This window comes from Rhinopithecus roxellana, chromosome 20 (genome assembly GCF_007565055.1).
Source record: "Rhinopithecus roxellana isolate Shanxi Qingling chromosome 20, ASM756505v1, whole genome shotgun sequence".
In the NCBI taxonomy this organism is placed as follows: Eukaryota; Metazoa; Chordata; class Mammalia; order Primates; family Cercopithecidae; genus Rhinopithecus; species Rhinopithecus roxellana.
Window position 1 is genome coordinate 81,808,882 of NC_044568.1, and position 25,857 is coordinate 81,834,738.

Sequence of the window (25,857 nt, forward strand, 5' to 3'; positions counted from 1 at the left end):
TCAAGCCATTCTCCTGCCTCAGCTTCCTGAGTAGCTGGGACCGCAGGTGCTCACCACCATGCCCTGCTAACTTTTTTGTATTTTTAGCAGAGATGGGGTTTCACCATGTTGTCCAGGCTGGTCTCAAACTTCTGACCTCAAATGATCCACCCGCCTCAGCCTCCTAAAGTGCTGGGATCACAGGCATGAGCCACAGTGCCTGGCCTAGCCTCAGTCTTTTCATCTGCAAAATGGGTTAGTTCAGTAAGCTACTATTCTCTATGTGCTTACGTCTTCTAGGGGTGGGGTGGGGGGAATGGGGACTGTTATTATCAGTGATCAGCTGTTGCCTTTTTTGCTACATTTCCTCTCCAAGTTGCTATTAGAAAAACCACCCCGAGGCCGGGCGTGGTGGCTCAAGCCTATAATCCCAGCACTTTGGGAGGCCGAGGCGGGCGGATCACAAGGTCAGGAGATCGAGACCATCCTGGCTGACACGGTGAAACCCCGTCTCTACTAAAAAATACAAAAAACTAGCCGGGCGAGGTGGCGGGCGCCTGTAGTCCCAGCTACTCAGGAGGCTGAGGCAGGAGAAAGGCGTGAACCCGGGAGGCGGAGCTTGCAGTGAGCTGAGATCTGGCCAGTGCACTCCAGCTTGGGTGACAGAGCGAGACTCCGTCTCAAAAAAAAAAAAAAAGAAAAACCATCCCGGGGTCCCCGTGCCCAGGGTCCAGAATGAACACAGCCTTCCTTGCCTCCCCTAGAGCAAGGAAGAAACCCCTCCAGATTTCTGAAATTAAGGCCCAAAGAGGAAAAGGGGACATGAGCAAGTTCTGTGCATCGGCTGCAACATGAGAAAGATGACCGATAATCCCAACATTTTGGGAGGCCAAGGCGGGCAGATAACCTGAGGTCAGGAGTTCCAGACCAGCCTGGCCAACATGGTGAAACCCCGTCTCTACTAAAAATACAAAAATTAGCTGGGCGTGGCGACGCCTGCCTGTAATCGCAGATACTCAGGAGGCTGAGGCAGAATCACCTACACCTGGAAGGCGGAGGTTTCAGTGAGCCGAGATCGCGCCATTGCACTCCAGCCTGGGCAACAGGAGCGAAACTCCGTATCAAAAAAAAAATAAGAAGAAAGAAAGAAAGAGGACAGAGAGTGCAAGGACACAGCAGGCAGGAGGAGAGGAGTCCAGCTCACTCCCCCTGGCTGGGGCCCCTGGGACCCCCTCTGTGGCATCAGGACTGCCCGCTGGGTTGAGTGGTGTGTTTTGTGAGTGTGACCCGTGTTGGCCAACAGAGGACAGCAAAATACATTTTTTATGATCCTGGGAGGTTCAGGCCAGTCACGTTTTCGCGCAGAGAGGCGGGGCAGTGGAGAGGGACAAGTCATGTCTCAGTTATGTGGATTCTCTTTGCGAAAGAGGGGCCACTTCTGCAATGGATTTGGGGGTCCCTGGGCAGGGGTGTGGGTGGGGCAGATTTTAGGAGGGGGATGAGCTGCTGTGGGGGCGTCTCCCTTACTGCGGGAAATGGAAAGTATTACAGCTATGGCTGGTGAGAGTGTCAGTGCCAGAGGCCAGGTCTTTGCCAGGTGGAGAGGACACCCTTAGGCCCTACCCCCAAGTTCCAGCATCTCTCCAAGAGCCCTTGGCCCCGGAAGCAGCAACAAAGTGACACTGGACTGGGGAGGAGGAAGCACAACTTTATTTTGTGGCCCGAAGGTGGGTTGGTATTTGGAGGAGTTCTTGGGAACACAGTGTGTCTGTGCAGTTTCAGCCCTGGGGGATCCAGGGGACTCCAGCCATCCCAGAGGAGGTAAGGGAACGTCCTGGGGTGGGTGTAAGAGGCTTGGAGACCCCGCCTGATGCTGCTCCTACTTTTACTGTTTGTTCACGGGGTTGTGTGTGGGGGGGAAGGGGGTGCTGAAAATTGGGGGAAGGGCCAGAAGCGCCAGCTGGCAGTGGCACCGGGTGTTCCCGAAAGAGGGGGGCAGACCGGGTCTCAATCTTCAGTGGATGCACCCCCAGCTCCGGGATACCTCAAGTGCCTTTGGAGGACTCCCGCACGCCCCTCGGGAGGGAAGTCCGGCCTCGGTTCCGTCTCTGGGCTGCGGTGGTACTGGAAGTGGGGACTCTTTACCCGCCTCCGTGCCCTCAGTTTGAAGCACCCCAGGCTCTGCCCCCCGCCCCCAGGTCGAGGCTGACGTCGCCGCCGCATTTCTAGGAATGCCCCTATCCGCTGACTATATTTGGCGAGGGTTTCTAGGAAGGTGCCCCCCCACCCCGGCCCCCGCCCCCACTCCCACCCCACCCCCACCCCCCACCCCTACCCCCACCCGGGCGGGCGCGCTCGGCTTCCAGGCTCTTGCCCTCTCTCCCGGGCTGGGGAGGAACCGCCCCGCTGCCTGGGCCGCCGCCGCCGCCGCCTCCCCAGCGCGGCCAACCCCGGGCTGGCCCAGCCCCCGCCCCGGGCCGGCCATAGGGCGCTGGGGGGGCGGGGGGGGCCGGGGGCGCGGCTTTGTGGCGGCAGCGGACCGTGGAGGCCGGGTGCAGCCCCGTCGGCTGCGCGCTCTCTGCAGAAAAGGATTTTCTATGCTCCCCGCCCATCACTTGGATCTCGTCTGGGGAGGGGCGGATTTTTTTTCTGGAAGTACCCTTCTTCTTCACGGTGGAGGATTTAAGGCTGGGCTCCAATCGAGGCGGAGGCTGCAGGGCCCACGGGGCACCCCCCACGCCTGGCGCACGCCTGCCTGGAGCCTGGGAAGGCGCAGCCCCGGAAGGGGGGCCGTGCACCCCCGGAGGCAGCAGCGGCGGTGAGTGCTCCCCTTCTTCCCGCCTGGCACCTTCCCCCAGCCTGGGCAGGGATCGCGGCAGGTGGGCGCCCAGGCCCCCAGGGCCGAAGGGGTGTGGGGCGGCTGCCTGCGGGGTGGATGGGAACGGGAGCGGGGAGGTGGCGGCGGGGGAGCGCGCGGCTCTCTCGGGATCCGGCGCGAGACGCTTGTCTGGGCTGCGATCGCCGCCGCTGCCGCCACCCCGGCTCCCCCTCGAACCCCTCCCCCGCTCCCCAGAGGGGCGTGTGAGGCCGGGAGGTAGGAAGGGGGCGAGGCCGCCCCCAGCCTCCCTAGTGCCTGGGCTTGGAAATTGACTAGGCGTTGGAGCGTCCGCGTCCCCACCCCCACCCCGGAAAGCCCGCTCGGGAAACTGACTCGCTGCGTGACCCCGATCTCAATGCCGCGCGCGGAGCAGGCCGGCCGCGCCCGCCGCTCCACGTGCGCCCGGGCCCCGCTGGCATGGGCGGCGGCGCCTGCGGGGGCTGGGCCCCGGGGATTCCGGACCAGCCGGGAACCACAGTCCCCAGAGAGTTACCGCCGCCCCCTAAATAAAGTTGTCTGCGCCCTCCTCCCGACAAGCAGGCAGCTCTCGCGCATTAGCTTTAGCTTCTGCAGGACGGGGGCAAAAAAAAACTAGGTACCAGGGTGCGGAGCGGGGTGTCTGTGCCCGAGACGACACCAAGTTAGGAAAAAGTAGTTAGAAAAAAAGAAAGAAAAGGAAAAAGAAAGGAAAAAGGCACTTTGATTTGGGAGTGGGGGGAGTGGCGTTTCTGGTTTCTCTTTGCTTCCAATCCCCACCAAGCGGAGCGTTGGAATGCGCCGCTCATGTCCTCTGAGGACACATCCATATTTATAATTTATTTTTAGGAGAAGTTGTGAAAAAGGGAGGGGGGTTAAAATGAAGAGAAAAGGTGCGTGGGGGAGTGGCCTTTCCAGAACCTAGAGGCTAATTGAGCTATTAAAATGGAAATCACTTCCCCCAATTTGGGCGCGCAGCAAATTTGACTTTAATGAGAGACGATTAAGGACACAAATAACCAAACTTTTTTTAGCTGGAGATGGCGTGAGGGGGTGGGTGGACTGTACGAGACATCTCGGACACCCGATTTATCCGCTGCTAAGGGACGTTGGGGGCACCCCCTCGTGTTCTCCGGGAAGCTTTCAGGCCTGTTTACTGGGCGAGATTGGTGATTGCTCCCTGAGGGAGGAGACACCCCGGGATCAAGCGATTCTCTTGCCCTCAGCCATGGGGTGGGCAAATGCCCCCTCCTCCCATAGCGACCCCCTGGCATTTTGGTGAGATGAACCGCCGCCCCGAGGGAACACCCAGTAACGATTCCTTCAGCGATCCGGGATTCTCCAAACTCCTGCCTCAAAGGCGGCCTGCCCCGGTGCTGTCAGCCGTGAATGGGGACTCACTTCTTAGGAAAAGAGGCTTTGGAGGCTGTGGTCTCAGAATCGGGGTTTTGAGGGCGAGATGAGTTTATGTTTTATCCAACTGGCCCTCAAAGTCCCGCTTTTGGGATCATTCTGGACAGCGAGGGACTCAGGCCCGGGCAGTCCCAGGAGGGTGAGGGCAGAGAGCTACTACCCCCAGGGAACGCATCTAAAACCCGGCTGCGTGGCGGAGCTGGGGAAAGAGGGGGAGGTCTGCTACTTGCATAGAACTAAAAGGCCCCTTCGAGGGCGGTATTCTTATATATGTGTGTTCTCAGTTTGCCGAACCTACTGTGTTTTCCAAGGGCGTCTCTCCTTGGGAGGCCGAAAAACGATGCAAGGAGGAGAAAGTACATCCCCCCTGACCACCCCCACAATGGTTTAAGGGACAGGATTGGATTGGAAAGGAATTAGTAGGATGTCAGTTGTGGCAAAGTGTTTGAAACCCCTAAATAAGGCACTCCTGAAATGATGAATTGTAATGACATTAGATTTGTCTTTACGTTTGTTAAATTAGGAGCAACCAGCTGTTTGCTTCCACCTGGAATTGCAACATTTCTTTGCAACTCTTTGCTACTTTGCTGTTGAAGGCGTTCTTTTTGTTTTTGTTTTTTGTTTTTTGAGACGGAATCTTTGCTCTGTTGACCAGGCTGGAGTGCAGTGGCGCGATCTGCAACCTCTGCTTCCCGGGTTCAGGCGATTCTCCTGTTGCAGCCTCTGGAGTAGCTGGGATGACAGGCCCGTGTCACCAAGCCCAGCTAATTTTTTGTATTTTTAGTAGAGACGGGGTTTCACGGTGTTAGCCACGATGGTCTCGATCTCCTGACCTCGTGATCCACCCACCTCGGCCTCCCAAAGTGCTGGGATTACAGGTGTGAGCCACTGCACCCAGACAGGCATTTTATAAAAGGCTGGTTAATACGTTCAGGGTAAGTCTCTAAAGCAAGGGTAGTGGGTATAAATCCCCCTCGCGGAACATTAACCTTCAGTTGTGTGTACACACACACACACTCCCTATATAGTTGTAACCTATATAGACTTCCACACACCCTAAGTTATTTGCAAGTCTAGATTTAAATTAAGTCTACACAGCAGGGAATAGAAGTGAGCCGTACCTGGAAAAAACTTTTGAACACAGCGTTCTTGATACGAGATTTAGGATTTGAAAGACATGGCACATGTACACACAGATGACATTTGTGCTGCCTTGGCAAAAACAGTTCTTTACTTCCAGAGTTCTTTCTCTTTAGTATGGGACACGATGAAACAGCACAATTTTCAGGAGCCCACAATTCCAGGGAGGCGCATGGATGGGAAATTGTCACGTTGTGAATTGTGTTTGTGCTTTGCTAAATCGCCACCCGGAGCTGACTGTCAAATCCTATTTGCTTTGCTAAATAAGGATATCTCATCAAATTAGCCTTTAATGATACTTCCACAAATAGGGTGTTTTACGTGAATTAACGAGGCCGGAACACTGACTGTTTCTCCAAGATACTGAGCTATAATGGAGGCGACGAAGCCGAATGTTAAAATTACTGAATTGTTAAGTGTGCAAAATCAGACAGAATTTAGTGCTAAATGTGAAACAATTTCTGCTTTAATGGTGAGCGTTCGCAACAGCACAAGCATTACTTATATTCAGCCGTCTGAAACTGTGCATGTAATTATGAATACATTTAGCAAACTTTTTCCCCCTCTGAGTCTGGAAACAGTCTAGTATGGTGAAGAGATTATAAATCAGCATTTTGCAGTGAGAAGTCATCATTAATTCAGCAAAGAATCACAGCTTCTTTTCAGATCCTTCCCACCACCCTCCTACACAACCCCCTAAACCAATAAGGGGAAAAAAAAAAATTCAACATGGAACTGCTGGATACACTGAATATATTTTGGCTTTTCTCTTTTTGCCTCTGTGTGAGAAACTTCATTAAGCAGTTGCTGTTCCCTCCCCAGCCCCGCCAACCCTCAAAGAAGTGTGGATTTAAGAAAAACAAAACAAAAAAAAAAAAACAAGCAACTTTGAAATTTGTTCTTAGCAATACTCAAGCCATAGCTGATCTCAGAGAGGCAAAAAATATGTTTCAATAGAAAAGAATACGGTATGGCCAGGGGTAAAATATTTAGAGGTGGTTCTGCAATGAGTATGATACTTCCTTAAAAATAAAACGTGCATTGGTGACTCAAACCAATGCAAGTTGGAAAAGTCCCTCCAAGGGACTCTGTTTCCCTTCCCAGCAACCCCCCAACTTAACGTTATGAACAGAAAGATGAAATTTCTTGCCAGATCAACTACAGCCTCCTAAAAGTCCATCAGCTCGCCCTCCTTTAATTTAGATTGTGGAGTAAATACAGCTATTTTAGCCATGAGGATAAAAATGAGTGCAGGGAAAAGTTAAAGCAAACTTGGTACTTAAAATCACTCGCCGGAATAAAGTGCGTGTGCAAACAAAACACTGCTGATCAATTACTTTAAGCAGGCATTTTCTTTCTCGCCTGAGCACCCTGAACACAGGAAAATGTAGAGTTCCTTTTGCTTCTTGTGTCTGGAACAAGGTGAAAATAAACCCTAAACAAAAACACTGACACTCACAAACATGATAGACTTTTCAGGCCTAGTAGCCAAGCCGGACTTTTCAGGGAAACAGATGGATGTTGAAAGAATTTAGAATTCTAGAGTGGACTTGGGGTTCCCTCCATCCCCCCGTGCCCAGGTGACCCCTTCTGCCCTTCTCACGACCTTTTTTCAAAGCAGCCAGTGTTCAGGTGCTGCCTTTCCAGCGTCCCCAGTTGTAGGGGACATATGCACATATTTACCAAGCTTTAAAATAAGGTTTCTGATTTTACATCATCTTCCTTATATGAAACATCTGAGTTTACGGAATCACAAAGCAAACTTCTTTCTCCATGTCCCTGAAGTGCTGCACCACTGCAGCGAAGGGGACTTCACCTGGGCGGGGCGAGAAGTTAGTGGCTGGTTGCGCCTGAGGTTAGCTGTGCGGTGTGGTATGAAAGTTTTCTCAGAGATGTGCAAAAATCTAGGCTGTCTTGCTGGAATCATGTGTGAAATCAGTGCTGGGCCTGTTGGCATTGGCATTTGTGCCCAAGACAGCCCAGACCTCTGCCAGCAAGGCCCAGATGTGGCCTTAGGGCCACTACTGGTGCCGAGATGAGTCCAGACAGGTGCCTGTGGGTCTTTCCTACCGGGACGAAGCCTGCAGCAGTTCAGCCAGAAGATGGGGTGTTTGGCTCTCAAAGGCAGCCTCCCCAGAGACTCTGCAGGGTTTAATAGCCTGGTGACCCTGTGGGCTCTGGTGAGGGCAGAACCCCGCTTTGCTAAGCACAACCTTCCAAATGCTCAAAGGGGCTGTGAGGCTATCCCACAGGCTCAGATGAGGCTATCCCACAGGCTCAGAGAAAATCCGTCCTGTGTGAGTGCAACCATTGCTCTAGAAGATTCAGAGACAAAGCTGAACTTCTGCAGCCCAGCCCCAAGCCCTCTCTCTGGAGCACTAGGGCTGCGATCCTTGGATTTGGGACGGGCCTAGGAGGCGTAGCTTCCAGCCAGGAAGACAACATATAACACATCTGAGTTACTGTGCCTGTGTTTGCTGGTCTCCTCTCCAGCTCTGCGAGGCCTCCTACTTGGGAGCTGAGCCTTTTGCTTTGATCGGGCTGGGAGGAAAACCTAGGCCAGGAGGGGCAGGGCTACAGGCTAGAAGTGGAAAGAAGTGGGCCAGGTAGACAGAAAAAGGGGCCACCAGCTAAGCCACCTTGGGGGTCGGCCCAGAGCGAGAACTGGGCTGGCATTCTGGGCTCAAACACACAAGAAAACAGTCTGCAGCCTCTCTGCTCTGACACCAACATGTGCCTGCTCCAGGAAGTCGCACCCAGCCCTGAGTCAGCCAAACCCGTGGGACTCCCATTTGGCCCCGGTAACTGGACTCCAGGCCACCAAAGGCCTCGTGGGTTCTCGATCGTATCTTAGAATGGCGTTAAAAGGTCCAGACCTGGCACTTGTAGGCCATGCCGTATTTAGCCCTAGGTTCACCGGGAGAATATTTTAGGTGCTGCTTGAAAGAAGAGACGTGGGCCCTAGTCGCCGGCTGTCACATGGCAAGGGTAGAATCGCTCCCTCACAGGCCTGGCGGAGATGGCCGGGTGCTCACTGGTACAGATGCCCAGAGTCCCTGCCAGAGCTTCAGGCCCACACGACGGGTGCCAAGGAGCCAGCTAGCGACTGGGGAGTAGGTTCTGTATGGGGATGCCTTTTCACCCCCTTCTCTATCTGAAGGCCGTGAAGCCACTTGTGTTCACAGAAGTCACAGAGGCTGTTTTCAGGCCCTCTCCTCTCTGAGATGGCCCAGTGTGATATCCCAGCCTGTGGAGTGAGCTTCTCCTCCGGTGTCAGCCATGTGGAGGGATTAACCCTTTCCCGGCTCCCAGAGTGCTGGCTGGCACAGGGGGCACCCACCTGCAGGGCCTCAAAGGTCATATGCCCTGGGGAAGACACCCTGGACTCCTCAGTCCTCAGATCTTAGTGGCTGAACAAAGAGATGGCACCCAGGACCTTAGCGGTAAAACCCTTCCCCCTTTTCTTTTTGAGACAGTGTCTCACTCTTTTGCCCAGGCTGGAGTGCAGTGGTGAGCACGGCTCACTGCGGCCTGAACTTCTGGGCTCAAGCCTCAGCCTCCTGCGTAGCTGGGACTACAGGCGTACACCACCATGCCTGGCTATTTTTTGCAGAGACTGGGGAGGTCTCACTGTGTTGCCCAGGCTGTTGTCAAACTCCTGACCTCAAGCAATCCTCCCACTTTGGCCTCCCAAAGTGCAGGGATTACAGGCATGAGCACCCACGCCTGGCCAGTTTGCCCCTCTTGCCCCACCAGTGATAACCACTCAACTTCCCCACCCAAGTCCTAGCCCTTCCGTCCATGTTGTGGAAACCAGATATTTTCATCAGCGTTTCCAAGGGGACTAAGTTTCTCCCATTCCAGAGGAGGAGGTGTTGAAGGATTTGTTGTTCACTTAGATCATTAATGAGGGTCTGGAACATTCATTCGAAGTTTGGGGGAAACGTCGCGTCTCCTATGATGCGCCTGGCTTTAGGAAATAATCCTTGTATCCATTTTGGGAACCTGCTCTGGGATTCCAGATCTGTGGTTTTCTGGGCACGTCTGTATGGAAGCTGCTGCACTGAGACCTATTTAGCCAGTTATTGAGAAGATGAGGTCCCTTTCGTGAGTCTGCACGGAGCCGCCGTACACCATGAAAGCGCTCACTTGTTTAAAGTTTGCTCTAACTTTGTACATTTTTTTCCTTTTTAGTTTTGGCTCTTGGTGCTCTGAGCGCTACCACTTCCTGCCAGCTGGTTCGTTACCGCAGGGAAAATGAGGGACTTTTGGGGGCAGATGTGTTTCCATTCCACTATCATAATGCCCCTAAAAATCCTTATTGCTCTTGCAGTATTCCTCGGGGGTCCCTGGGCCGGAAAGACATCAGCTCAGAGTTCCTCCAGCAACTCAAGGAAGAAAGCTGGTCCCCAAACTCTCCTGCTATAGCGCCTTCTGGGTCCCTGGTGGATGCCACTTGTGCTCAGAACTGGTTATCACTCTGAAAAACTGAAAGACGCCATGCGCAGACACTGGTTGCTAAACGTGCTTTTCCCCTCCAGGGGCAGACACTGAGATCCGGCCTGGGAAAGCCGTACAGCTGTCAGCGTCAGCGTTTGCTCTGGGGGGTTGGTTGTTGGGGGAGGTAAGGAAAGCGAAAAGAAACAAGTGTTACCTGTTTGACAAGGCCTGGTCCTTGCAGCCAGGGCCTCGGGGATCATCGCCTTGGCAGGGGGCCCTGAGCAGTCCTGGCTCTCCTACTAGCTCCCTGAGACAGAACACTTCCCCGCTCGCTGCCTCAGTTTCCCCATACACCAAGGGAGGGGCAGCACCCCCTGCTCTGGCTTCAAAGGGTTCTTAGATGTATCCAATGTTATATATAATAAGCTCTAACGACGCATAAGCTCTGAAGGTGCTTTCTGAAGGCGATAATATGAATACAGGCAGAGGAATTCATGGGTGGGGAGACAGCAGCCCGCCACTGAGCCCGGGGTTCTGGAATCAGCCAGGCCTGCATTCCAGCCCGAGCTCTGTGACTCTCTTGCTGTGTCACCCTGGACAAGCGAGTCAGCCTCTCTGAACCAGCAGCTCCTCAGGCATGAAACCTGTGACTTGAAATAGATGTCTCCCATCTGATGTTGCGGGGCGCCGGCTAAAGGTGAAAATTCTCCTAGTAGGTATTTTCTTTGCACCGCTGATTGCTATTTCAGGCAATTGGTTGGTTTTCCATTTAGGGTTGGGAGACAGGGGCCCTTTTTTTTCCCCCCATCAATTGATGTCAGTTAAAAAAGAAAGAAGAGTGGGTTTTTTGGAAGAAAAATATTAAGCAACTACAGGTGCCCTGAGGATGGGGCAGAAATCAAGAAAGTCGTTTGTGAAGTTTCAGAGGTCCACTTTTAAAGAATTCTTGTTTATCTTAGGGATTTCCCGCACCCCTGTAGTCGGTGTGGGGAGGGGTGGGGGCAGAGCGGGGAGTTGCCAATTCAGATCTATAGAGGGCTCCAGCATGACAGAACTTGGTGTCACACATCTTCCTTTTGGGGGGGGGAACCACCCTTCCCTGCTCACTGACACCACTGGGACCTCTTACCCCCCACCCCTGCATTGATCCATAGCTCGGATTTCTCTCTCATGTTAGGGTCATGATGACTCAGCACCCTCCTTTCTGGCCAGGGCACCTCCCTTGGCCTCTAGGGGCACTTGCCTGACAGGCCTCACTGTGCCGGACCTGGGCACCAGCTGCCCACCAGCCCCCTGGGACTGTGGTTTTGCAGGGAAACAGTGGGTGATCAGTCCCAGCCGGCAGGGGCCAACTCCGGTTTCACTTTCTGCTGCGTCATGGGGTGAGGGGTGGCAGCGGGCCCCCGCTGACCAGCTAGGGCTGGCACCAAGAGGCCTGTAGACAGCTGCCGGCCCTGCTGTCAGAACGCACCCCCCACCCACCCCCTGCACCCTGCCAGGATGGGGGCTGGGCTCTCAAGCACCTATTAAATCTCTCCACCTGCACAGTGTCGGGGGTCCCCAAGTGAGAAAAGCCTGGAGCCGATGAGATGGTTTCCTGAGTTGTTGGAGATTCCCCCAAAACAACCTTTTTTTTTTTTTTTTTTTTTTTTTAATTGAGACAGGGTCTCTCTTTGTCACCCGGGCTGGATTGCAGTGGTACAGTCATAGCTCACTGCAGCCTTGAACTCCTGAGCTCAAGCGATCATCCTGCCTCAGCCTCCCAAGGCGCCTGGGCTACAGGTGCATGCCACCGAGTCCTGCCCAAAACAAGCTTGTAAATCACGTAGCCTGGAAATTCAAGAGAGCTGTGGCTGTTGCTTCTGGGTGGGATTGCTGTGGCTGGACACTGCTTCTGCCCTTCCTTCCCTGGACAGATGTCTGCTGAGGCCCTACTGTGTGCTGAGCTGGGTGCCAGGTGCTGGAGGTACAGCAAGGAGCCAGACAGCCCCTGCCTGCATGGGGCTCACAGCTGAGTTGGGAGACAGACAAAAGAATCAAAGAAATAATGCCACATTACGATGAAAATTTCAAGCTGAATACTTGGTGTTAGGATCTCAGGAAGGGATCATGCATGCGTGTCTGTCATGAGTCAACTCCCAGAACACACAGCATAGGAGGCAAGTGAAGGCTGCTCCTTCACCCTCTAAAAGTTTGCTAAAAATAACTGACAGGCCAGGCATGGTGGCTCACGCCAGTAATCCTAGCACTTTGGGAGGCCGAGGTGGGAGGATCACTTGAGCCCAGGAGTTCAAAATCTTCCTGGGCAACATAGTGAGACCTTGTCCCTATTTTGTATTTATTTTAAAAAAATTTTTACCAAAGAAATGACAAGTGGATTAATAGGAGAAAAAGGCATATGAATTTATTCACCATGCGTAAACGCCAGGGGAGTGGCGGGAGAATGATTACCCAATAACCCAGTGAAGTCCAGATGCTCATAAACCCTCCATCGGCCTGGCACGGTGGCTCACACCTGTAATCCTGGCAGTCTGGGAGGCCAAGGCAGGTGGAGTTCGAGACCAGCCTGGGCAACATAGTGAAACCCTGTCTCTATCAGAAATAGAAAAAAAATTAGCCAAGTTAGATGGCACACATCTGTGGTCCCAGCTGCTTGGGAGGCTGAGGTGGGAGGATCACTTGAGCCCCGGAAGCAGAGGCTGTAGTGAGCCGAGATCACGCTGCTGCGCTCCAGTCTGGGTGACTGAGACCTTGTCTCAAAAATACATACAAATATAAATAAATACCTCCATCATAGCAGGGAGATGGGGGAAATGTGGCCACTCTGAGGGGTAGTAAATGATTTTTCGGAGGAGTGAATGGGTCTGATGCTGGGACAACAGTCAGTGAATAATTCCCTTAGAGAGTTGAATGGGACCGGAGAACAGATGATAGTTTGGGATGAAGTCTGTCTGGGCTCCAGGTGTAGTGTTTCATTTCATGCTCTTCCTCTGCGATGAGTTTTCATCTGTGGTTAATGAAATTTCAGGGAAGGAGTTGAAGGCAATTGTGTTCCTCTCTGGCGGGTGTGGTTTCCAGGTAGATAAGGGAACTCCAGGCAGCGGCCTCCTCCTATGCTTTGGGACAGACAGAGGATGGAGAAACAGGATTGGGGCGGGGGTGGTGGTGTTGGAGAGACCTTGAGGCTGCTTTAGTTCAGCACATCAAAGAGCCACATTTTGGGTATGGTTTTCTGAGCCCCAACAATAGGTAAGCTTAAGAACAGAGACCTGGAAGCCAGCTGTCCTGTGTTTGAACGTGGACTCTTCTGTTGAGTGGTCGGGTGACCTCTGCCAAGATACTTACCCTCTTTGTGCCTCAGTTCCCCCATCTACAGTTACTAGAATATTAGGGCACAGCATAGGGATGTGGTGAGGATGAAATATGCGAACGTCTGTAAAGAACTAAGCACGGCGCCTGACATTGATGATGTGCTATATAAGTCTTAGCTATTATATAAGAATAATAAATGTGAACTATTATTGTAAGATGAAATGCGCCAGCCACAGCAGGCCAGGAACATCAGTAATGTGGCCGAGCCTGTCCTCTGTGCGAAACGCTTTACAGGCCTTATCTCACCTAATGGCCACAACCAACCTGCAGGTGAGCCTAATTGACATCTGAGGCTGGGGAAACTGAGGCTCGAGCCGGTGAAGAGAGGTATTTGAGGCTAACCAGCGGGCAAGCAGTGCGACCTCAGATGCAGGGCTGGTTTCCACGGACTGGGACCCACATTTAGTTGACTGCTGTGAGGCCAAGGCATGGGGATTACTTGAGACCAGGGGTTGGAGACCAGCCTGGGAACCATAGCCAGACCCTCATTTCTTTAAAAAAAAAAAAAAATTACCCAGGCATGGTGGCATGCCCCTATAGTCCCAGCTACTCAGGAGGCTGAGGCAGGAGGCTGATGCGGGAGGCTGGCTTGAGCCCCGGAAGTCGAGGCTGCAGTGAGCTGTGACAGTGCCACCTTAATAACTTTGCTCTAGCCTTAATAACTTTGGAACAAGGGGCCTCAGATTGTCATTTTGCGAATTATGTAGCCAGTTCTGCCCTGATCTAAGGTACTCCAGAGCTGGCACTCGTAACTCCTACCAGCCACATATCACACAGCCAGGCCCACCGTCATCTTCCAAGTCATCAGCATGGTGTTTTGTAGTGGGACTGAGACCCTGAGAGAGTAGGAAGACTCCTTACAGGGCTGAATTGCCCCCACTAAAAGGCAGGCAGGGGCAGTTGCTAAGGGCAGAGGGCATGACTCCTTCATTGCTATAGCCTCAGGGCCTCATCTGTGTTAGATTAGATGTTCAGTTAATAGTTTTAACACGAAGCCAGTGAATCAGAGACTGCTTATCTCCCCGGACCCAGCCTACTTAAATGACACCTTCCAGGGAAGTATTGACTAGTGGTGCAGTGTCAGATGTCAGTCATCTCAGTCACCACTCCCCATCCCCCAGTAGGTTTCTGGACAGCCCCTGAGGGTCCCCTAAGACCCTCCCCCTGCCCCAAACCTGCGTGCCCACACCTTGGAGTAGATTCCTGCTTAACGGGCTCTGGTGGGGGGTTCAAAGGTAACACAAGTATTTAAAGGCATATGGAGGCTGGGTGCAGTGGCTCACACCTGTAATCCTAGCATTTTGGGAGGCCGAGACAGGCAGATTACCTGAGGTCAGGAGTTTGAGATCAGCCTGGCCAACATGGCAAAACCCCGTCTCTAGTAAAAATACAAAAACTAGCCGGGCATGGTGGCATGTGCCTGTAGTTCCAGCTACTGAGGAGGCTGAGGCAGGAGAATCGCTTGAACCTGGGGGCGGAGATTGCAGTGAGCTGAGATCGCGCCACTGCACTCCTGGGTGACAGTGAGACTCCATCTCAGAATAAATAAATAAAAATAAAGGCATATGGGCTTGGCTTTCCGAGTGCCTACAGTGGGGAAGAGGCAGAATATAGCCCAAATAATACTTGGATGTTAGTTCTGGGCAGGTTCAAGACCCAGCCAGTAGTCAGGGGTTTTGGTCTCCCGAACTGGTTAATGAGAGGGTCTGAAGGAAAGATCCCTTTTCCTCTGAAGTTGAAAGTTTATTGACACTCAAAACTCCAAAATCTAAATGGTACTAAGAAGCAAAGAATGGTTTCAAAAGCCTAGAAGATATTTACAACAAAACAATTTTTTTTTTTTTTTGAGACAGCGTCTCACTCTGTGGCCCAGGCTAGAGTGCAGTGGCGCCATCTCGGCTCACTGCAACATCCACCTCCAGGGTTCCAGTGATCCTCCCACCTCAGCCTCAGTAGCTGGGATTATAGGCACACACCACCTCGCCCAGCTAATTTGTGTATTTTTAGTAGAGATGTGATTTCACCATGTTGGCCAGGCTGGTCTCAAACTCCTGACCTAAAGTGATGTGTTCATCTCAGCCTCCCAAAGTGCTGGGATTATAGGCGTGAGCCACCACACCTGGCCAATATGTATTTATACTGTTTTTTTTGCCAGCTGTTTGCACAGGCACCATCTGTTATTTCAAATAACCCTGTGAAGCACAAGCTGTCCTCATTTCCTAAATAACATCATAACCATCGATATGTATTGAATGCTTTGTATGTACTACGGATTGCACCTGTATGAAGTCATTTCAGTTGCATGAGCAACATATAAAAAGGGATTGTTGGTCTCTCCAGCTTACTGATGAGGAAAGAGAGATGCACTGACTTGTCCAAGGCCACACACCCAGCATGTGAGGAACTGGGGCTCAGGCCTGGATCTTCCATTCCAAGGGTCAGCAGCCCATTTCTGTAAAAGGCCAGCTTGTGAAGATTTTAGCCTTTGCAGGCAATACAGTCTCTGCTGCAGGTACTTAACTCTGTCTTTTTTTTTTTTTTTTTTTGGAAGTTGGGGATGGAGTCTTGCTCTGTTGCCCGGGCTGGCGTGTGGTGGCACAATCTCGGCTCACTGCAACCTCTGATTCCCTGGTTCAAGTGATCCTCCTGCCCCAGCCTCCTGAGTAGCTGGGATTGCAGGTGCCCACCACCACGCCCAGCTAATTCTATTTTTGTCTCAGTGGTTTTATTTATTTATTTTTTATTATACTTTAAGTTCTAGGGTACAACACCCAGCTAATTTTTGTATTTTTAGTAGAGATAGGGGTTTCAGCATATTGGCCAGGCTGGTCTGGATCTCCTGACCTCGTGATCCACCCCCCTCGGCCTCCCAAAGTGCTGGGATTACAGGCGTGAGCCACCGCGCCTGGCCAACTGGCATTTTAACTCAAAGGTAGCCACAGATACACAAACGAATGGATGTGGCTGTGTGTTGCAATAAAACTTTATTTACAAAAACAAGGAGTGGGCCGAACTTGGCCCACAGGCCGTATTTCCTGACTCCTGTTCCAGAGCAAAAGCTTATCCTTCAGTTAGAACATCATGAACTTGGCCTTGGCCATGTTCTTTTCTCCCCACCTGTGAGGTGACAGAGTTAGGTTTCAGAACAGATGACCACTGCCTTTGGAGAGGTTAGGTTGGCTCCTCCTTCTTTGAGGGAATTCTGCAGCTCTTGGAAATCAGATTAGGTGACAGCCAACAATAGAATACCCTGGGGATTTCAACATTGTAATTTTAGCAGCTGTCAACTGAGTAACTTTTAAAGAGGAAAGAAAGTGTTGTAGTTTAGAAACATACCTCAATGGTTCACCTTGCCTCTGGAAGCCACTTCTTTAAAGTGAGAATATATATATATATTTAGAATCAGGGTCTTGCTCTGTTGCCCAGGCTGGAGTGCACTGGTGTCATTAGAGCTCACTGCAGCATTAAACTCCTGAGCTCAGGTGATCCTCCTGCCTCAGCCTCCTGAGTAGCTGGGACTATAGATTAATATCACTGTTGGCCTCTTTTTTGAGACGGAGTCTCGCTCTGTCACCCAGGCTGGAGTGCAGTGGCGTGATCTCGGCTCACTGAAAGCTCTGCCTCCTGGGTTCATGCCATTCTCCTGCCTCAGCCTCCCAAGTAACTAGGACTACAGGCACCCGCCACCACACCTAATTTTTTTTTTTTTTTTTTTGTATTTTTAGTAGAGACTGGGTTTCACTATGTTAGCCAGGATGGCCTCGATCTGACCTCGTGATCCGCCCACCTCGGTCTCCCAAAGTGCTGGGATTACAGGCATGAGCCACCGTGCCCGGCCACTCTCGGCTAATTTTTTTATTCTTTTATAGAGTTGGGGTCTCACTACATTGGCCAGGCTGGTCTTGAAGTCCTCCTACATCAGTCTCACAAAGTGCTGGAATTGCAGGCATAAGCCATCATGCCCAGCTGAAAAATAGCTTAAGACAGAATGGCAGGGGTGTGTGTGTGTGTGTGTGTGTGTGTGTGTGTAGGGAGAGGGTAGAGGAGAGAGAGAAGGGATTTCCCAAGAGGGCAGGGAGCTGAAGCCAAAGGATTCCCAGCAGGAGGGTCAGAGAGGAAGGTGTGACTTCTTTTTTAAAACAGCTTTATTGAGAAATTATTCACTTAAAGTACACTTCACCCATTTAACGTGTACGATTCAGCGTCTTTGAGTGTATACACAGAGTTGTGCAACCATCATCACAATTTATGTTAGAACACCATCACCTCAAAAAGAAACGCTGGGCCGGGCGTGGTGGCTCACGCCTGTAATCCCAGCACTTCGGGAGGCCAAGGCGGGCGGATCACCTGAGGTCAGGAGTTTGAGACCAGCCTGGCCAACATGGCGAAACCCCATCTCTACCAAAAGTACAAAAATGAGCCAGACGTGGCGGCGTGTACCTGTAATCCCAGCTACTCAGAAGGCTGAGGCAAGAGAATCCCTTGAACCCAGGAGGTGGAGGTTGCAGTGTGCCGAGATGCTGCCATTGCGCTCTAGCCTGGGCAACAGAGTGAGACTCCATCTCAAAAAAAAAAAAAAAAAGAAAGAAAAGGAAACCCAGAACCCTCCTGCACTCTAATCCTCCAACGCCGCCAACCCTGAGCAATCACGAATCTACTTTCTGCCCCTGTGGATTTGTTTATTCTGCACATTTCCTATAAATGCAATCACACTCTTAATGTGGTCCTTTGTGACTGGATCCTTTTACTTAGCATGACGTTCTCAAGGTTCAGCCACACTGTAGCATGGATCAGAACTTCATTCCTTCTTACAGCTGAATCATATTCTATTTTATGGATGGACCAACATTTTGTTTATCCACTGTCAGTGATGGACAGACGGGTTATTTACACTTTTTGGCTGCTATGAATAATGCAGCAATGAACATTCATGTTTTGGTCTTTGCGTAAACAGATGCTTTCATTTCTCTTAGGCATATAGGTCAGAGTAGAATTGCTGGGCCATAAGGCAACCCTATGTTTAACATTTTGAGGAACTGCCAGGGACAAGTCTTAATGTATTGCCTTTTTAATTTTTGTTTTTATTTTCTTGAAATGGGGTCTGGCTCTGTCACTCAGGCTGGAGTGCAGTGGCGTGATCACAGCTCACCACAGCCTTGAACTCCTGAGCTCAGGCCATCTGCCTGCCTCAGCCTCCCGAGTAGCTGGGACCAACAGGCACATGCCACTATGCCTGGCTAATTTTTTATTTTTTGTAGCGATGAGGTCTTGCCATGTTGCCAGTTGGTCTTGAATTCCTAGGCTCAAATGATCCTTCCACTTTAGCCTCCTAAAGTGTTGGGATTAGAGGCATGAGCCACTGTGCTTGGCTTTTATTGCCTTTTTTTTTTTTTTCCTTTGAGATGGACTCTCACACTGTCGCCCGGGCTGGAGTGCAGTGGCACCATCTCAGCTCATTGCAAGCTCCGCCTCCTGGGTTCACGCCATTCTCCTGCCTTAGCCTCCTGAGTAGCTGGGACTGTAGGCGCCCACTACCACGCCCGGCTAATATTTTGTATTTTTAGTAGAGACAGGGTTTCACTGTGTTAGCCAGGATGGTCTTGATCTCCTGACCTTGTGATCCGCCTGCCTCGGCCTCCCAAAGTGCTGGGATTACAGGCGTGAGCCACCGTGCCCGGCTTTACTGCCTTTTTAAACTTTGTATTATAGAGTTTAAATTGTGAGTGATGGCTCACACCTATAATCCCAACACTTTGGGAGGCCAAGGCCAGAGGATCACTTGAGCCCAAGAGGATGGGACTACGGTGAGCTATGATCACACCACTGTACTCCAGCCTGGGCAACAGAGCCAAACCCTGTCTCTAAATAAATAAATAAATAAATAAATAAATAAATAAATAAAACCCCACCACTTTGTACTACGGAAATTTCCCACCATACCTGAAAGTAGTATGTGGTATATAACAGGCACCCAGTACCCTTCATCCAGGTTCGACACTTCTCAGCTTTAGCCTGTGTTGTTCCCAACTGAGTATTTTAGAGGCAGCTCAAACATTGCACTTGATGTTGTTTCTGTGTCTGAGAGGTCAACATTTTCTTTTGTCCCAAAGCTTCCAAGTCTCTTACACCCACATCCTTGTGTACGATGGGATTTAGGGAGAATAGAGATATTGGGGCAGAATCAATGTGGGGTAGGAAAGGAACAGCCCCTGAGTGGGGCAGGACTGGCTACCTAATTTGCAGGACCCAGGGCAAAATGAAAACGGGAAGCCCTTTGTTCAAAAATTATAATAAAGTTGAAGACAGCAACAGCGTGAGCTTGTGTCACTGCACACGTTCCATGCCTCTGACAGCTAGCCTTCTCCTGAGGCCAGCAAAAAGGTGCCCAAGCAGAAGTGATTAAGGGGACACAGGAATTTATAGAGCCTTGGGCGTCTGGGTGAGACACTAGCACCTCTCACCTCCAATCCCTGGAAAGAGTCCAAGGACAGTTGGGTCTTCCCTGGCATGTGGGACAAGACTCAAGCCCATTTTGTTTGAATTTCCAAAAATAAGATGACCCCAGCTGACATGTGGGTCATACACACTTAAGAAAAATAACCATTTGTCTTAAGCCTTCTTCCCTAAGAGCCCACAGTTGTTTTATTTGGCCACACCATTTTGTCCTGGATTCTGAGTGTACTCTGATATCCCAGCAGATGACTGAGCTGCAGTCTTAAAAACAAGTCCCCTGGTTAGCAAACGACACAGAGCAGGACCAGGGACGCCCAACAGGGCAGGTGGCCATGGGAGACACTGCCAACCAGTCATGGCGCCCAGTCCCTCTGAGCTCAGACAGAACTCCATTAGCTTTGCCAAAGGATCATCTTTACTCAAAACACCCAGAGATTCGGAACCTCCAGTGTGTGTTGGGCTGACATCCAGGGACTTATACTAACAGGACGCAAGGTGCACTTACACTAACAAAGCCTTGTCATGAAGGGGTATAGGGTGACTGGAAAATGTGCGGAGAGGGTGGCAGAAAGGGACTCATTGAGAACAGATGAGAACTGTGCAGCTCTTCCCGTTCGTTCCCTGGAGGATGTTCATTCATTTCACTACCTGTGTACCTACTGTACATAGGCGCTGGGGACTGAGCACGAGCTGTATCGTAATCAACAAGACAGATGAGGGTCCGACGCGTATGAGCAGAGGCAATCATAAACCAATGACTAAAAGTCCATTTTAAATCTGATCAAAATCGCATAATGACAATGACAAAAAAGAACTACAGCAACAGGTCTGAGTAAATCCCAGCTGGCAACTCTGGGGTTTGTAGACAACCAAAGTGGGATCTTCAAGCAGAGTCTGGCTCAAGATTGAGACGATTCCCAGCAGAATGAATGGAGCAGTAACAGAGTCAGAAGGCCTTGGGGGAGGCAGGTGGCTCTTCTTGTTCCTGCCAGCACACTCTCCCCAGCTTCTGATAACAGACCCGCCAGTACCATGGGAAGATGGCCGAAAATGGCTACCCACAGTACTTTTTCCTCAGCTACAGTAATTGGTCCATGTGTAGACATGTGACCCACCATGACCAATCATAGCAGCCCACTTCTGAGCCGGGATGCAGTGATTGGTCCAGGTGTAGTCATGTGACTCAAGCAGGGCAAATTCAGGATTGTCTGCAGAGCTTGTGAGGAGGGTGTTTCTTTCCCTCCTCCTCTCTGGCATCCAGGCCTTAAAGAGGTGGACTTGGCACCACCAGTGGCCTCAGACAGTAAGGCCAATAAGTAGAGAGGAGGAGAAATGAAAGATGAGGTGAGGGGGATAAGGCAGGAAAAGAACCCAGAGCTTCCAGTCCCTGGATCCTAGAGAGCAATAGAGCCTCTTCCCCTTCCTCATCGTAGCTACCCAGTGAATAAATCCGTCGTTCTACCTCATTCAGATCAACTTCAGTGTCTGCTGTTTGCAACCCACAGTGTCCCAATTCAGGACTTGGGAACTGTTCTCCTTTTCATGGATTGTGTAGAACTGAAAGAGATAGGGCATTCTCAGAATTTATATTCCTGTCCCGATGTGCCGACTGTACTTAAAAATCAAAGACTCCCAGATCCATCTCCATGTTCACCACCGCCCCTCCTGTTAATTTCCAGCTGAACTGCAGCTCAACACACATGCTGGGATTTCAAGTCCGGCCCTAATCAATTTACTCCCACCTCCCCAACCTTAACCCCAACCTACACGCAACTTCCCACGCTGGCCTGCGAGGGCAGCCTGCCCTGGCCTCTGCTGTGACGCCTACCACGTTATATTTGTTGGATTTGTTTATGACTGTCCCCGTACTAGGGAAGGCATCGAACCTGAGAATGAGGCCTCATTCATCTGCGTACCCCAGGCCCTGGTACGCAGCAGGCAGATAGCAAGTATGGGAGGGAGGTGGGGGAGGAAGAAGGAGGGAAAAAGGGAGTTCCTTCCTATTTTTATGTGTCACTCCTAGGCTCAAGTTCTGTATTCGTTCCCTCTGCCTGTTTTCCTTTTTCTTTTCTTTCCTTTTTTTTTTTTTTTTTAGTGGAGTTTTGCTGTCGTTGCCCAGGCTGGAGTGCAATGGCGTGATCTCAGCTCACTGCAACCTCCGCCTCCTGGGTTCACGCAATTCTCCTGCCTCAGCTTCCCAAGTAGCTGGGATTACAGGCGTGCGTCACTATGCCCAGCTAATTTTGTGTGTCTGTGTGTGTGTATATATTATATATATATTATGTATGTTTTATACATGTTTTATGTTTTATATATAATATATATTTTATGTTTTATATATTATATGTTTTATATATATAATATATTGTATTGCTCTCTAGGATCCAGGGACTGGAAGCTCTGGGTTCTTTTCCTGCCTTATCCCCCTCACCTCATCTGAGACCACTGGTAGTGCCAAGTCCACCTCTTTAAAGCCTGGATGCCAGAGAGGAGGAGGGAAAATAAAATATATGTATGTTTTAGATATATATGTTTTATATAATATATATATACATATATATATATTTTTTTAAACTAGAGATGGGTTTCACCATGGTGATCAGGCTGGTCTCAAACTCCTGACCTCAAGTGATCCACCCACCTTGGCCTCCCAAAATGCTGGGATTACAGGCCTGAGCCACCATGCCCAGTCCCTAGTTTCCTTTTTCTGCCTCTCTTCCCTCAGGTAGACACACCCCTCATGCCCTCACCACCTTCAAGCCTCTACTCCAATCCCCCTTCCTTGACCCCCTGGTCCCTGTTTTCTGCTTCCTCGCTCTCTGTAGCACCTGCTACCACCATCCACCCTCCTCCGTGTTCTATTTATTTTGTTGATTTCTCCCTCATTGAAATGTCAGCTCCAGGCAGGCACGCTTCTTTGTTGTGTTCTATGCTGGCTGTATCCTCAGCACCTAGAACTGTGCCTGTCACCTAATAGATGCTCAGTAAGTGTCTGTAATGAATGGATTATTTGTGTTTGCCAACACAAACAGGTCTATCAAACTTGTCTTCTCATGAACCTGTGCATTTCATGCTTCTAACAGGTATAAGGGAAGTCTGGTTATATCTTTTTTTCCTGGGACTGCTATAACAAATTATCACAGACCACAGGGCTTAACACAGCAGATTCATTTCAAAGTTCTGGTGGCCAGAAGTTGGAAATCTAGCAGGGCTGCACTCCTTCCAGGCACACAACGCAAGATGTGTGTCTTGTCTTTTCCACCTTCTAGTGGCTCTGGCGTTCCTTGGCTTGTGGCCGCATCACTCCAGTCTCTGCCTCCATCTTCTTATCTTCCTCTTCTCTCTGTCCTGGTCTCTGCTTCTCTCTTAGAAGGATACATGGATTGCGTTTAGTTCCCATCTGGATAATCCAGAACAAATGCCTCCTCTCAAGATCCTTAATCAGTCTTTCTCCAGGGATTCAATTTGAAAGTAGACATACTTTCTCTCTCTGGGAGCTGCTATTTAGCCTACTGCAGGTTATCTGCATAAATAAATCAGAAAGGCAGAGATTCTCACCTCCCCCCAACTCCATTGTCCTAGCAGGCATGCAATAAAGAGAGTATTATTGCGGTATTGTTATTACGGAGCACAGAATGTGGAAATGATTTTTAAAACACCATTGTATGTTCTTTAATTGTGCCAAATTTTAAAAATGAAACTATGCCTATAGTGAGAAAAAATACAAAAGAGAGTAAGGTGGAAATAAAGGGATGATTTGCCTTTTTAATTAATTTATTGTGTTTAGAGACAGGGTCTCACTCTGTCACCCAGGCTGGAGTGCAGTGGTGTGATCATGGCTCACTGCAGCCATGAACTCCTGGACTCAAGCGATCCTTCTGCCTCAACCTCCAGAGTAGCTGGGACTACCGGCTCATGCCACCCTTTTTATTTAATTATTATTATTAGTAGTAGTAGAGATAGGGTCTCACTATGTTGTCCAGGCTAGTCTTGAACTCCTGGCCTCAAGCAATCCTCCTACCTCATCCTCCCAAAGTGCTGGGACTATAGGCTTGAGCCACCATGCCTGCCCTGCAATTTTTCTTTTCTTTTTTTTTTTTTTTTTTTTGAGACGGAGTCTCCCTCTGTCGCCCGGGCTGGAGTGCAGTGGCCGGATCTCAGCTCACTGCAAGCTCTGCCTCCTGGGTTTACGCCATTCTCCTGCCTCAGCCTCCCGAGCAGCTGGGACTACAGGCGCCAGCCACCTCGCCCCGCTAGCTTTTTGTATTTTTTAGTAGAGACGGGGTTTCACCATATTAGCCAGGATGGTCTCGATCTCCTGACCTCGTGATCCGCCCGCCTCGGCCTCCCAAAGTGCTGGGATTACAGGCTTGAGCCACCGCGCCCGGCCTGCAATTTTTCTTTAACTCCAACTTCACTTTATAAGACAACCACTGTGGGCAGTTTGCACAATCTTTATAAATTTTGAAAGCATGCACTTTTTTTGGTTCATAGTGGTAAGAAAGTTGGGGGTATATAATATATCCTGACAGCTCTTAGACCCATCTCATTCTTTTTAATGACTTCTAGCATTGCATCATACTTCACCTGTCTTCTACTGGCCAATATTTCAGTTAACTCGAGGATTTTGCCTTTATAACATCTATAGTCTTTGGCATGTGACCAAGAATACTTGTAGGATAAATTCCTAGAAGTGGAATTTCTTGGTCAGAGGAGATGTGCTTTTTCTTTCTTTCTTTTTTTTTTTTTTTTTGAGACAATCTCACACTGTTGCCCAGGCTGGAGTGCAGTGGTACCATCTTGACTCACCGCAACCTCCACCTCCTGGGCTCAAGTGGTCCTCCTGCCCCAGCCTCCTAAATAGCTGGGACTACAGGCATGCACTACCACACCCAGCTAATTTTTTTGTATTTTTTAGTAGAGACAGGGTCTCACCATGTTGCTCAGGGTAGTCTTGAACTCCTGAGCTCAAGCCATCCTTCAGCCTCCCAGAGTGCTAGGATTACAGATGTGAGGCCCCACTCCCAGCCAAGAGGTGTGCAATGTAAATTTCTACAGCTATTGCCCAGGGCCTTCAAAAGGTTACCATTCACGTGCACATCAAGGGTACACCTGTAGAGGCTGGGCTCGGTGGTTCACGCCTGTAATCTCAGCACTTTGAGAGGCTGAGGCAGGAGGATGGCTTGAGCTCAGGAGTTCAAGACCAGCCTGAGCAACACGGCAAAACACTGTCTGTACAAAAAATACAAATATTAGCCAGGCATAGTGGGGCATGCCTGTAGTCCCAACTACAGTGGGGGGCTGAGGCAGGAGGATCGCTTGGGCCCGGGAGGTCAAGGCTGCAGTGAGCTGTGATTGTAGCACTATACCCCAGCCTGGGTGACAAAGTAAGACCCTGTCCCTCCCCCACCATAAAAAACAAACCTACATTGGTGAGGGTGCTCTTTCTGACACCCTTTTCTACCCCAGCAAGAATGCGGTGTGTCAGGAGAAGCAAATCCCACATGAGGTAAGTGGATTTTCTGTGTGGGCCTGGGTCGGGGCAGACATGGCCTCTGAGGTTGTCCCTGTAGCTGTCTGAGGAGATAAGCTATTTAGAGCTCTTGTTAGTGTAGGTTTTATTAACAAAGGCAGAGTTTGGGGAGGTGAGCCAGAACCGTGTGGCAGCGAGAAGCGTTGTGCAAGTCAGTATTTATTTCTTTAGTGCAGTTACAACTTAAATATGGTCAAAACATATTCTTCTTTTAATTTACACAAACAAATATGTTCCCAGGCTGACACCTCCCGTGCCAAGTTTCTAGGGGAAGCAAAATTCTGCTGTGAGATTATAAACCACTTGAGAGAAGATGAGAATGGAAAAGCCGCCGAGAGTTAGCGCTCTCTACATGCCCAGAACTGGGCTGCTAAGAGGTGTCTTTTTTTTTTCATTGCAGATAAACCTGCCAGTAATTTCAGCAAATGAAATGTGGAATGCGTCAAGGCCAGAGGATGGAAAAGGCTCCAGTTTTGATAAAAGGAGGCCTGCTTGGCTTGGAATCCTCTCTCCTGCTGGTTGGAAGATGCAAAGATGTTTCCAGAGAGGGGCTGAAGAATTGAGGGGAAAGAAATGAGCCCAGTATGAGTCCCCTTTCAGGGCTGAGCGCATATAAAACCAAACAACTTGGAACTGCTCCAAGAGAGGGGATTAAAGCAACATGTTATTCTGA

General features: G+C 50.3%; 1 long non-coding RNA gene across 1 annotated transcript; it reads left to right on the top strand.

Annotated features, from left to right (window-relative positions):
• Window positions 1-2,498: 2,498 nt before the first annotated feature.
• Window positions 2,499-25,857, top strand: LOC104664874. Its single transcript, XR_004055324.1, has 2 exons — window positions 2,499-2,797; window positions 25,585-25,857. It is a non-coding gene; the product is annotated as an uncharacterized LOC104664874 (long non-coding RNA).